A 14,780-nucleotide genomic window follows, 5' to 3' on the forward strand; every position below is an offset into this window, starting at 1 on the left:
TGAGGAGCCCAATGAAGTGGCAAACTCGTTCTGGTCCATTAAACTTCGATACTACCAACCAAACCTTCCAACTATTTATCAGTATCTGCCACTGAAAATCCCCTTTAGAATCTCCACTCATACTTATCACAACCTGGCCGAATCATTTGCCGCAATCTTATACCCCTATCTTCATGGGAAGTGTTACAATTTGATCTCGCAGGTTCCCAAGAGTAGTTTAAGCACAAGGAACTTTGGTTCGATTCAAAATTCCAACAAAAAAAAGAAAAAGAAAAGAGAAATCAATAAAAAAATTTAAGAATTAAAGAGATGGAAAAATGTATTGATGGAACCAAAGGTAAAAGATTGAGTGGCAATGTGGTGGTTGGATAGCTTAGCTTCCTTTGGTGAACTTGCACCAACAAAGAACTATAGTGGCTTTTAATCCTCATAATTTATTTGAACTAAACAAGCTGAAATTATCAAGATTCTCTTCCACAATCCTTGAAGAATTGAAGCAAAAATCCTATCAAGAAAGAAACAAGAAACCAGTCTTTAAAGAAAAACTCTCGAGTATTTTATGAATAAAAAACAATAATACAATTTTCTATTATAAAACATAATGACATGTATATATATATATATATATATATATATATAGACCTAAGGTATTGAGAAAACATGGAAACAACATTTCATTTGTTTCCAAACAATTTGGTCTAGTCATAATCTTATTCTTTAAACTACTCTAATTTAAAAATATTAAAAGATTTGGAAAAAATAAACCCTAAAATATAAAACTTTATAAATACATAATTAGATTTATACACAATCAAAGTTAAGCCTTAAAATTAAACCCAATATGATTTGAACATTAATCCAAACTCCAAAACTCATCATTCATGTCATAATCACATTCAAAATTTTTATCTTGTGCAATTTTCATTTAAATGATTATAACTTAAGCTCTTGAAATTGAAATAAGGTAATTACAAGTATTTTGAGGTTAAGAGATAATTCTTTAATCCGTATGAGAATAATTCAACCTAGAAATACCTGGATCCTATCCAAAAATATGTTACAAGTCAACTAATCTTCCTGACTTGAAAGACATTAGCTTTGGTGGACTTAATTGAATAAGTTTCAACCTATTGGTGCATGCATCAAACACTCTCCATATAAGTAGCGTTTGGTGATTTCCAATGTAATGTGATTCATTGACATGTGATTAATGGGAATGTGAATCATGAGAAAGTTAATGTAACAGCCCGTTTTCAGTGAAAATTGAACAGTGGTTTCTGGACCACAAATCCAAGGTCAGAAGAAAATTTATTTTAATATTATTTTATAGTCTATGGTATGATAGGAATGTTGTATAAAAAATGAAATTTTATCGATTACACGTCTAATTTGTTAAAAATGACTAAATTGAAAAAGGTACAAAACTTGTTAATTAAAAGAAATAGTGATTAAATAGCTTAACCAATAAATAAGGAGGGACTTAAGGCATAAATATGCCAAAAGAAAATGGCTGAGGCGGCATAAGCCTTAAAAAATGATAAAATGGTGTGAACTAAGGGCAAAATTAGAAATTTTGCCAAATTTAATGAAATAAATGAGAAATTAAACTAGACATTTCATCATCATTTTTAGTTCTAAAAATAGAAATTGAAGAGGGTTTAGGCTGGGTTTTCAATTCTTGCTCCATGTAAGTCAAATCCTTACCTGCTTCTTGAAATTTTTATGTTTGTGTGATTTTATTAGGTTCAACTAACCTTTATTTTGGTTTTTGATTTTATTGAAAATCTTGGAAGTTACCATTGATGATTTCATATCATTTTAGTTATTAGATGATGAATTTGAGGTGTTGATGGGTATTTAAAAGTGTTCTACTAAAGAATTTTGATGAAATCATGATTAAGGGATTAAATTGAAAAGATGTTGAATTCATGAAAAATTCTGAATTTTATGGAATTCATGGGTGGCTATTAATATGTATGAAAATTAATAGGCTTGTAATGAAGATTAAATTTCATGAATTTCATTTTCCGAGCCTAGGGACGAAATTGTAATTAATCAAAAGCATAGGGGTAAAATGGTAATTTTGCCTAAGATGTGAATTGAATAGAATTTAATCTGAATTGTATTAAATTGATTTAAATTTACTCGTATAGATTTGGATAGACCAAGTTTGGAATTGGATCGAGGAAAACAAAAAGTATCAAATTAGTAGCCTACGAACGCGAACATTGGCAAGGTAAGTTCATGTAACTAAATTGTGTACATTTATATGTTTGAATTAAATGTTGTATATGTGAATTGTATAATTGCCATGTATATGAAATTGATTAAATATCCGATAATGCCCGATAAATGTTAAGTCTCGTTTGAACAAATGAAAATCGATGGATTCAAGTTTCCCGTAATGGTTGTAGTCTTGCATATGTTGCGGATACACCACAACTCGAAAGAGCGTCCCGTTATTAGCCCTCTTGAGCTTCCCGTTATATGATTCTTGTGAGCTTCCCATTAATAGCTCTTCAGAGCATCCCGATTGGTTGTGATCCTACATGTGTTGTGCACACACCGCAACTCTTATGAGCTTCTCGATTATGGCTCTTCGTGAGCTTTCTGTCAGTTGGCTCTTTGTGAGCTTCCCAATATGGCTCGCTTGAATTTTCCAATATTAATCTATCCGGAGCTTCCCATTATTAGCTCTTCAGAGCTACCCGATAGTGGCTCGTACAAGCTTCCTGAATATGGCTCTTATGAGCTTCTCGTTATAAAGCCCAGATAAGCTTCCTATTACATGGCTCACATGAGCTTTCCGTTATATGGCTTGAGAGAGTGCTTCCCGTTTAAGTGTTCTTATGAGCACTCCCGAATATGAATTGACGGATTATAGATTCGTACACTTCAGTATGTACTACTCGATGTCCATCGATATTTCATAAGGTTCAATAGGCAAAGTTCCGATATAAGTTAAGATAAGGTTTGAATGAATCAATAATTGTATCTACCTGAAAATACATGGAAAGGTTTATACGATGAGCTCATCTTTGTTACTTGAAATGTACATGAAATACATGACTAACATGCTTGATGAGTATGTGTTTAGGCAATTGGCCAACTTGCTTTGGATGCATGTTTATTTGTATGCTTACAATTGTGAAATAAAGGCAAGATAAATTACATGTTATATGAATTTACAAAGCTTAAAAGCTTACTCTGTTTTATAGTACTCGGAAGCTCGTGAAGGTTGGAACTTGGTCGGAGTCACATCACACTATCTCTCGGACTTCTCGGTATATAAAGCAAGTTAATTTTTGGTTATAATGGCATGTATAGGTTAAATTGGCCAAATATTGACATATAAATACTTGGTTGGAACTAGCCATTGGAATGGCTTGCAATAGTTATAGCTTGAAGTATAAGTATATATATTTGTGTGTAGCTTTATCATGCTTGGTATGTGTTTGAAATGGTTAAGTTTTGAAAAGCATATGGATATATTGATGGTTAGGTTAAGTTAGCATATTTAGTCCAATATGCATATATGTGAAATCGGTTAATTTAGTAAGTTTGAATACTTAGTTATATGTGATATTATGTCATACTCAATACATGAATTTGGCTTGATTTGAATGGTTTAAATTGGTTGGTGAACATGTTTAAGTGTTTATGTATGTGGAAGGTAATTTGGGTGAGAAATAAGGCTTGGAAATGGCCTTATTTTGTCCACACGGAAAAAGACACTGGTGTGTGTCTTAGCTGTGTGTGACACACGGCTTAGCACATGGGCGTGTGTCTTGGCCGTGTGACCTCTGCACCTAATTATTGCAAATTAAACTGTTCACATGGCCTAGCACATGGGCGTGTGGCTTGGCCGTATGACCCAAGTCAGAGAGTTACACGGGTATGGACACGGGCTGGGACACAGCCGTGTGCCTCACATCGAATGCCCACACGACCTAACCACATGGGTATGTGTCTCTTGCACCTAAGGAAAATTTTGAAATTTCGTGAAAAATTCTCTGAGTTTCTGGTTTAGTCCCTACTTGTTTCTAATGTATATTTTGGGCCTCGAGGGCTTATTTAAGAGACAATATGAGTGAATTATGATTGGTTACTGATATGTGTATGAAATGATATGAAATGTTCGTAATTGATCTAAAAAGCTTGGTAATGCTCTGTAACCCTGTTCCGGTGACGGATAAGGGTTAGGGGTGTTACAGTTAATAGAAGATATTGATTAAAATTCCATGAAAGTTCCGTTACGTTTGGTTCATAAATTACTTTCCTAGGAATGTAATTATAATTTACAAAGTTACCCTTTTAAATAAAAGATAATATTCATGTATTTAATTTTTATAATGAAATTTATTCTTAACAAATATTTGAATTAAATATTTAATAATAAAATTTAATTGATAAAATTTAAATTATTTATAATTTATAATTTTAATTGAAAGAAATTGTTTCAACTTTTTCTTGCATATATTTTCTAAGTATAATAATACATATATAAAATCATGGATAAATAAAGAATAAATTAAAAAAAAACTTAAATTTAATAAAGAAATTGTTTCAACTGTTTTTTTTAGCTAAAGGCTAACCCATATGAATATAAAAAAAAAATTTGTTGATTCCAAGTATTGCTCTTAGAAAAACTACAAATAATTAAATAATAGGAATGTAAAACAATAGGCCATCTAACCCACAAGTCCTACACAACTTAAATAGAATAATTCTACTCATATTCTCTGAGGTGAATCTAGAAATTTTTTTAGGAAGGGTTGAAATTTAATTATAAATTTTCCTTGATCAAAATATAAGTTGATTATGTATTAATTTATAATACATCATTTTTGGAGGGATAAATAGAAATTGTTTTCATTTTTAGGGGGTTGAAATGTAATTTTACTATATATTAATTTATAATCTCTCTATTTATAAGAGGATTGAATTAAAATTTTCTTATTTTGAGAAGCCAAAGTATAATTTTACTATATATTAATTTATAGTTTATCTATTTATAAGAGGACTAAAATGAATTTTTTTAAATTTTGGGGGGCCCAAGGCCCTTGGCTGTTCTCCCTCCTCAAATTTGCCTTTGCATATTCTACAAAAAAAATTAAAATGTATTTCATGCAAATACAAGTGCTAAATCAAATTTGTAGCTAGGAAAAAAAATAAAATCGGAAGAAAAAAAACCTTATGAAGAATCCATTGAAGTAATAGAGAAAATCAATTAATAGGAAGGAGAAATAAAACAATAACTTTTTTTTTATCTAAACCGATATAAAATAGGTTAATTTTGTCTTAATATTTTTTAACTTTTTAATCTACACGCGAAAATAACTTTCCCACATTTTATCATGGGAATCATATTGACATGTTCATGAGAAAGTAACACCCAAAGAAAAGTTAGATTCCAAGGAACCAAACGTTGGAATCACTTTCCAACTGATTAAATTCTCAAAAAAATAACTACTTTTTATCATACTAAATGTTCATTATTTTCAACAATAACCCTCAACTCGACTTCTTTTCTAGAGCTACTCCTATTGATCTGCTTGAAACCCTACCGCTTATATTTCGATTCGTTGCAGCTTTGGCCCATTCGAAATAATAACTCCTTTACTCTTATTTTTCAAACTAGGCTTTCTCAAAGGGTCCACCCAACCTGCCGTAAAAGTCTCATCAACTCTCTAGTTAAAGGGGTTTGCACATTAATCTTATTCAAATCCTAATTTCCTTTTGAACCATGTCAAAGTCTCCATAATTATTGGTCAACACGTCAATACGTGATCATGCAACCTAGTCCTCAATTCCTGGTTATCATCCCATGATTTTCACTTTCAATCACTGCCTCTTTGAAAGAAGCTCCTTTTCCGTTGTTCAATAAGCATCAACCGTTTGAAGCTCTTTTCTTAGGTTTACTTACGAACATCCATCATAAATGGTTACTTCAGTTTCTCGTGCTATTTACCTTCTTTAAAATTAACAAGCAATGAATAATTATCTTTTATATTACCAGACCTTCCAACCCAAAGTAGACACTCAACAGTGCTTCTTGGTTTACTCATTGAATTTGATCATATATTTGTATTTTTGAAACAAGAGGAAAGTGTAAATCAATAAACATAAATATCCTCACAAATTATACTATAATACCATTGTTTGTGTGATAAGAAATCTTAAAAACAGGTCCAATGGTATTCCCTATCACCCCCAAAAGATTCTTTTTATACAAGACTCTTGACAATCTTGGTAAATGAATCCAAACAATTACATTACGCAGATAATCTTGTGTTGCTAAGAAAGAAACCAGCCACGATTGAATATTTAAATATCGAGCAAACACTAACCAAGGTCTTTATGGTAAAACTATTGTATCATCAACCATGTCTATAATAGCCGCCCGTTATAACAACATTTCACTGTAACAGTCAAGTTTGTAGTAGAACCAATTTTTTATGTTTTATTTTTACCCTTTATAACAACTTTCATATATAACAATAACGATAAAGTATGAGGTATTCTCTTTACTAAATTAGTTCTTTATAGTAACCTATTTTCTTAAATTCTAGTAAAATTAGGTCTAGTATGATATGCTCTTAATTTAATACGTTAAATTAGGTTCTTTCATATACTTAAATGAGCTTGTTCTTAAGTAGTTTAAGGTTTTTCTTAATGTTCTTTTTTTATTGATTCTTAGATTTTAGTTTCAATGGTAGTTTTTATTGCATTTTATCACTTTTGAGAACCAAATTGAAAAAACTTTGTCACTAGAAGTCCAATGGTTAATTTGAACTTATCTAGGGAGGTGATTGAACCAAAACATCAAGAAGGACCTCTACTATGGCCACGGTTACGACACTAGAACCTATGTGTCGTGACACTGACCCTTTCTTCACCATGAAAAAGTTGGACTTCACCAAATCTTAACTTGAAAAGGACTGTTGTGGATATCGTGACACTGAGTGTAGGGTGTCGTGACGTTGAGCCTTAAGGTCGTGACTTCAAGCTCTCGAGGTTGCAACTTCAACTCAAACAATGAAGTGAAGGGGATCAAGTAGACTGTGGTCTAGGTCGCGACACCAACAAGCCAAAGTCGCGATACTAAATGCTCCTCAAGTCCGCTTTGAGCCAACTGTTTTGGGGGTTGCAGCACCAAAGCCTAGGTTTCGCAACACTAAAGTTTGACGGATAAAATTCTGCAAGAGCAATTTTGTGTCCAAACAAGCTCAAGTCATCAACATTTGATTATTCATTTGAGCATGAAATTGGTTGGGCTTTATGTTTTGATGATGAGTAGGAACTAAACTTTATCGTGGTCTATTGATTGAAATATTGAATGATTAATTTTAGGGTTAGGGATTAGATTGTCAAAATTGGATTAAATCGAATAAAATTTTAAACCTACAATTGACAATTCCAAGGGAACATTTAGATAGGTAAGACTGAGAGGAGATCCTATTGAGAACAAATTCGATTTTCCCGATTTAGTCTAGTAAAGTCGAGAGATTATTAGATTAAATTGTCTAATTGGGTAAAATGGTGATCGAGAGGTAAAATTGGACCAATTAGGAGTTTAAGCAATTTAGATCCCTAATTCGAGATCTAATTTTCAACAAGGATATTAATCAACTACTCTATTTTATCTGATTAATACTTTTTTGATTTTGGTGTTTATTCATTTCAATCCTTTTGAATATAATTTAGCTTAATATATCACTTATCATTAGCTAGCTAGACTTCCTAATTGCAGGCTTAATTATTGTCCATTCACCATATCACTCGATCTCTTTTGGGTTCGATCCTGGGAATACTTCGTGCATTCCATTGTAACGCTATAAATATTACAATTATGGGTGTTCATAGTTCGATTAAAACTGGAACTGGTCTAATTCGGTTAATCGATCAACAGCCGAATTTAGGTTGGTCAGATGATGGTTAATGATTTTTTGAAATTTTGATTATCAGGTAATTCGGTTCGAAAATAGGTAATTAATTGAAATAAATAATATTTATTATATAATATATTTTTTATATTAACAATGTATTTTTTATATGTTTTATGCGTATTTTAACCAAAAAACAAAAACATATAAATTTTGGTTAATTCGGTTAACCAACCGAATTAACCGAAATATTTCGGTTCAGTTAATTTATTTCAAAAAATTTCGGTTTGGTTAACGGTTAAATATTTTTACATTTCGAGTAATTCGGTTAATAGTAATTTAGTTTGGTTAATAACCGAACTGACTGTTTGAACACCCCTAATTACAATTGCCCTGTTACACTTGCAGTTAAAGTCGTGTTTAAATCCCTATATTGTGTGCTAATTATCCGCTCGGTGTTCAGTACAATCGTAAATGCGGTCATTTTTTAAGTGAAATAAGAAAAATAAATTTTAATTAAAATAATATTTTAATTAAAATTTTAAATTTTATACAAAAATATATTAATCATATTTTATTAAATGAAAATCGTCTTTAATAATGAAATTACATTTGTAAATTTTATTAAAGATATACTATAAATCTCACTAATTAATATTATTAATATATATTATAGTTTTTACTTTGAAAATTTAAAAATACAAATATGATTTAAGTCTAAAATGTTGTTATAGGTGTCTCGAATATTGTTATAGATATATAATAACCACCTCTCCTCTATAGCATCCAAAATTTTGACAGATAAATATGAGACTGCTATAAAAAGGGTTGATTGCATAATATTCCTCACCCTTGAAATTTAGCTAAATACTACTCATTCTTAAGATTGATTAGTTGGATTGAATGTTCTGATTTCCACAAAATATTCATTTTATTCATCAACATATAAAACCAATTTTCCTTCCCAAAAGTTTGATCACAATTGCTCACTCCATGCTCTTTTCCACCAATGCATGAACTCTTTTTGAGAACCTCATAGAAGGAATCCCATCTACTAATTCAGTGTTGACGTCATCTTCTAATAAACAAATATCATCCTCCATCGTTATTCTCACCTCCTATATAGCTTCTTTTGAAAATAAGGTTGATCCTCACCAGGTTTGTCTATATCCATTACCCCATCATCCAACAACTTATCCTCCCACCTACTTATTGTTTTTAAGTTTAAAAATATCAAAAAGGGATGAATTAATATTTTAAAAATCTCTATAAACTTTTTTAAATCATAATGATAGATAAGAAAGGCTTGTGCAACCAATTTTATTATGGCTTAGTCCTATTGTCTATCACCACCATCTTGGTATACCTCAACCCAAAAATTTTTCAGTTCAATAAACTTGAATTTAGACCTTTTAAGAAAAATGTACAACATTTATATATTAGATTTAGTCCCCTGTTAACTTGTGACACAACTTAATTTAGTGTTTTAAATATAATATAAATATTTCTTTAACTAAATTGTTGTTTGATTAATTTACCACATCAACTTCATAAAAAACTTTAAACTTGCATTCAGGATTTCTTCTTTTGAGTCCCTAAAGCACTTTTGGATTGCAGAAGTTGTTTGGGATGCAGAAGCACTTCTCCAAAGTGCTTTTAGAGCCAAAGGGAAAAGCTGAAAATAGATATAGTGGCTTTCAGATTTGGGATGTGAAATATACCACTAAACCCTCATTGCCTTCTTTAAGCAAAGCTGTTGGGTTTATCTGCAACATCCATTTCTCTCCCCTGTTTCACCAAGAAATTGCAGAGCTGCTATTAGTAACACTTTCATCTTTTTCATTTGGGTTTTCAATAGCTCAAACAGCTTTTTTCTGACTTTGCAAATGGCCATAATTAATAACATAAGAAAAACGTGAAGAGAAGGCTGTAGAAGAAAGAAAGATGGAATCAATGGATCTTTAGGTCATGTTTGGTTGGAAGGTTTATGAATGGATTCCAACCCAATTTGGTGGCCCCACCACCAAACATTTGTTTGGTTGACTGTAATGTTATTACAGCCTGAATTCATTCACGTTCTATTACAGGAAAAGGATGAATAGTCATTCCCTTCCTTCACCACTGAATTCTTGTACAGTCTCGTGGAGTAAATTTTTTTTCCCATTTTCAATTTTTGCCCTCACCTTTACCCGGAGAGAATGAAGAAGCTGTAATGGAAACTATCATCTTCTCATTCGATCTTACTGGTAACTTTCTTTCCTTTCCATCTCTACGTTTCCCTTTTTTTTTTGTCCTTTGATTGTGGAGGAGACCTAGGTCAATCTATTGAAGTTGTTTCATCATTCTCAAACAAATGCGTTAGAAACTTCTAAGAAGAAGAATGTCTTTGACTAAAATGTCGGATACATCTATTTGGGTTATCGGCAAAAATGGGTCTATCTAGAAAAGGTTTTGAAATTGAGTTCAATAGGTGATAGCACAATATGACTTGCAGATATTAACATGTTGTGCAGTTTATGTTTTGATAGTCAACCAAACAATTTTTGCTGTTTTTGATGAAGTAAATCTATATCAGGTAACCACAAGCACCATTGCTTTCAAATCTACATTAGATGAAAGATGATGAACTATATAAGATTCTACAGTCCAACATTTGGTTACTTATAAATTCAAAAAATCAAGTATTGTTATATAAGTAAAGAAACACAATAGAATCAAATACCCTACTCGATGTTTGGTTGCTCCATTTAATTTTGTTTTACAAGTTGGGTGGGTTAACGATTGCAAATCGGTGAAAAACACTTTTGTTTACAGCAAGTTTGGATGGAGAAGTGTTAGGAGAGTGTAAAGCAAAAAGAAGCAAAAGGTTTGCTCTAACATATTTGGAGGTGAAGATTCCACTTTGATTATTTCTGCTTGTGATCTCCTTCTTAGCCTACCAAATGAAATCAATCCAATGATTATTTTAATTCAAGTTATAGTTGTAATTGAACAATAAGCACTAACTTGCTAGTTAAACTATACTCTCATCTCCTCTCTAAATAAGGCAAAATTGCCGCAAGTTTTTCATAACCCCATTCTTAACTTTTCGAATTCATGGCCACAATAATATAGCATCTTGCACAAGAAACTTACTTAGATTGTGATCACAAGGGTTCCTTGCTGCTATGATTGTCTGATTTTTCATCTTTTTTTCCGTTTCAAATGCAACTCAGTGCTTGGATGGAGTTGAAGCATGCATTCAATCAAATTACAAATAAAAAAGCAAAATAGAGTTTAGTGATTCAGATAGAGTCAGGAACTGTTTCATATGATGGACTGTAAGTATGTTTATTGACCATTAAGAATTTTGTTTCCGAGAATAATACATAATTTGAGGGCATGGTCAAATTTCACTTCAATAGAAACATAATGTTTCTCTACTTAGAGTTTATTTTTTTGACCTTGACGCAAGAGAGTTTATTTCTGTACAAAGACTGGGTTGTTTTTAAAGTTCAGTGAGGTTGAGCCTCCAAGGTAGTACATTTTCTCTATCAATTTCTTTATGCAAGCAGAGACCTTCATTCATTGCTACATTGATTCCTCAAGTCTCATACAATATTCATAAATAAGATTTAGATTACAGTAGGAGAGTCCAATATCTCGTTGAGCGTATGAGTTGTAAACTGAATTATGGTTTTGTATGGTTCAGTTTTTAGGTTTAACTTTGGACACGTAATTAGTTTTACCCTCCGGAAAACCAAGAAAATTTAAAATTTATATATGGGAAGTGGAAGTGGAACTGAACTGTTTGTGTTTATTTGATGAAGTTGCCAGTTTATGATATTTTGTCTTTCTCGTGGACAACCTTTTTTTTTCAGTTTCATTTAAAAACTGAGATTAGGTGTTTTTCTAAAGCTTTAATTGGATTGGATTTTGAGGGATCTTGCTCCTTTCCACTCATGTGCACGACCCATTTTGTAATAGCCCATTTTTAGTGAAATTAGAACAATGATTTCGAGACCACAAATTCGAGCTAGAAAGAAAATTTATTTTAATATTATTGCATGGTCCACATTATGATAGAAATGTTATATGAAAATCCTAATAAGAAAATTTTACCGATTATGTGTTTAATTAGGGAAAGGACCAAATTGCATAAAATGCAAATGTTGGATTCTAGTAGCTAGAAGGATCAAATAGTTATGGTATTCAAAACTTGAGGTCCTTATATGGTAATTAGACCATTAAAGAAAAGTTAGTAGATATTTTTGATGATTCATCCATAGAAATTTAGAAAAAGGAAAGGATTAAATTGGAAATGAGAAAAATTAATGGATGATTAATAATTAATAAGAAATAAAAATCATTTTATATTATCTTCTTCCCCCAAACATTCCATGAAAACCCTAGGAAAGAGAAAACAAGATTTCTTGGCTTAATTGGGTAAGTACTCAAGCCCATTTTTTAGTCATTTTTATATTTTTAAAACCGGAATAGTCTAATCTATCTATATGGGGGATTGATTTGAAAAGTTATCAAAGTATAAAAATTTTTCCATGAATGAATATGTTAATAATTTGAATTTTTTACAAAGTGAATTTTGATGAAAACATGATTTAGGGACTAAATTGAAAAGTTATAAAAGTTATAGAAAATTTTTGAATTTTGTGAAATACTTGTGCTGTTAAGGTTATACTAAAATTTTGGTTAGGCTTGGAATAAGGATTAAATTGCATGAAGTTCATTTTCCGAGCCTAGAGATGAAATTGAAATTTATGAAAAGTTTAGGGCCAAAATGGTAATTTTACCTAGAGTGTAAATTGAATATAATTAAATATGAATTGTATTAAATTGATGATTAAATTCATTTATACAGATCCGGATAACTCAAATTCGAAGCTAGATCGAGGAAAAGAAAAAGTTTCAGATTAGTATATTTTTTTTATACGAACTATTATCGAGGTAAGTTCGTGTAACTTAATTATACATGTTAATATGGTTCAATTGAATATTGTATTTGATTTGAATGTGGTATATGTTTATGTGATTTATATGAATGTTATAATTACATGAAATGATCTCATGATTGGAAATGTGTTTAAAATGTTAAGTTCTGTTGGAATAATGAAAATTGATGGATACGTATGATTTCCTGTATGTGAATGTGATTCTGTATATGTTACAGACAGGATTTAGCTTGGACGAGTAATCCTGATATAGCTCTCTCGAGAATCCTAATGTATAGTTCCTGCGAGCATCTTGATCGGTAGTGATTTAGCATGTGTTGCGCACTATCGCAGCTCTTTGTGAGCGTTCTGATATAAGCTCTTATGAGTTTCCTGACATGACTCACTTGAACTCCCTATTACCTTATCTGGTGCTCCTTGATATTAACTCTTCGGAGTTATCTATTCAAAGCTCTATGAGCTCTCTGAATAAAACTCTTATGAGTTTCCTGTTTAGCCCGGATAAGTGTCCTTTTACATGGCTCAACTGAGCATCCTGATATGTGGTTCAAGAGTGTGCTTCTTGAATAATTGCCCTACTGGGTACCCCTAATTATAAATTGATGAATTACAGATTTGTACACCTTGAGTGTACTATTCGAGTATCCATCGATATTTCAATAATTCAACGGATAAAATTCTCGACTTGAGAAAAAAAATGATGAGTTAAATAGAAATATGCCTTGAATGCTTTTGAATTATTTGATGAAGGGTTATATGATGAGCTCATCTATGCTTATTTGATAGACAAATGTATTATATGACTAACTTGCTTGATTGAGTATATGTGTTTAGGTAAACTTGTCAAATTGATGAAAAATATGTTAACTGTATGCTTAACATTAATAAATGAAATTGGTAAGTTTTAATTCCTGTTATACGAACATACTAAGCATTAAATGCTAACTAGGTTTTTTTTTCTCTGTTTTATAGTGCTCGGAAGCTCACAAAGGTAGAAGATCGGTTAGAGTATCATCACACTATCCACTAGCTTGTTTTGGTATAAATAGTAAACTTATTTTGGCATAATGACATGTATAGGTAACTTGGCCATTGTTGACATATAAATGTGGTTTGTAAACTAGCAATTGGAATGACTACTAATGATTTGTTTTGGTATTTATTATGACAAACACCTATATTTTAAGTATATTGAGTATGGTTGATCAAGTTATGCTTAATATATATAGTTAAACAAGGGTGAGAATATACTCATGAATGCATATGATAAAATATCATATTAGATGTTAGAATTGGTTTGGATTTAATGTTTCAATTGGTTGGTATATACTTGTAAGTTTTGGTGTAGGTTATTGGCAAAATTTGGGTGAGAAATAAAGCTAGGAAAATGGCTTTATTTTGTCCACACTGGTAGACACACGGGAGTGTGTCTTGACCGTGTGTGACACACAGCCTAGCATTTGGGCATGTGATTTGGCCGTGTGTCCCCTGCATCTTAAATTTGAGAAACAAAATGCTCAGAATTGAGCACACGGGCAGAGACACGGGCGTGTGTCTCAGCCTTGTGTGCTACACGGCCCAGAACACAAGCGTGTGTCTTGGCCGTGTGAAACTTGCACTTAATTTTGGAAAATTAAATTAATCACACGGCCTAGCACACAAGCGTGTGGTTGGCTATGTGGCACAAGTCAAAGAGTTACATGGGGTCAAATACGACATGTAGCACGGGCGTGTCCCTTGACCACACGGGTGTGTGTGCCCTGTATCTAGGAAAAATTTTAGAAATTTTACGAAAAATTCTGAGTTCCCAATTTAGTCCCTACCCGATTCCAATGTTTATATTAAGCCTCGAAGGTCTATTCAAGGGACAATATGACCAATTTTGGAAATGAATAGTAATCAACATGAATTATCTGTAATTGTTCTGCAAACTTCGGTAATACTC

General features: G+C 31.8%; 1 long non-coding RNA gene across 1 annotated transcript; it reads left to right on the forward strand.

The window, feature by feature from the left end:
• The first annotated feature begins 9,488 nt into the window (after nt 1-9,488).
• LOC128283443 (uncharacterized) lies at nt 9,489-14,037 on the forward strand. Its single transcript, XR_008273787.1, has 3 exons — nt 9,489-10,132; nt 12,745-12,830; nt 13,808-14,037. It is a non-coding gene; the product is annotated as an uncharacterized LOC128283443 (long non-coding RNA).
• Nucleotides 14,038-14,780: the final 743 nt, after the last annotated feature.

Source organism: Gossypium arboreum, chromosome 11 (genome assembly GCF_025698485.1).
Source record: "Gossypium arboreum isolate Shixiya-1 chromosome 11, ASM2569848v2, whole genome shotgun sequence".
NCBI classification, from domain to species: Eukaryota; Viridiplantae; Streptophyta; class Magnoliopsida; order Malvales; family Malvaceae; genus Gossypium; species Gossypium arboreum.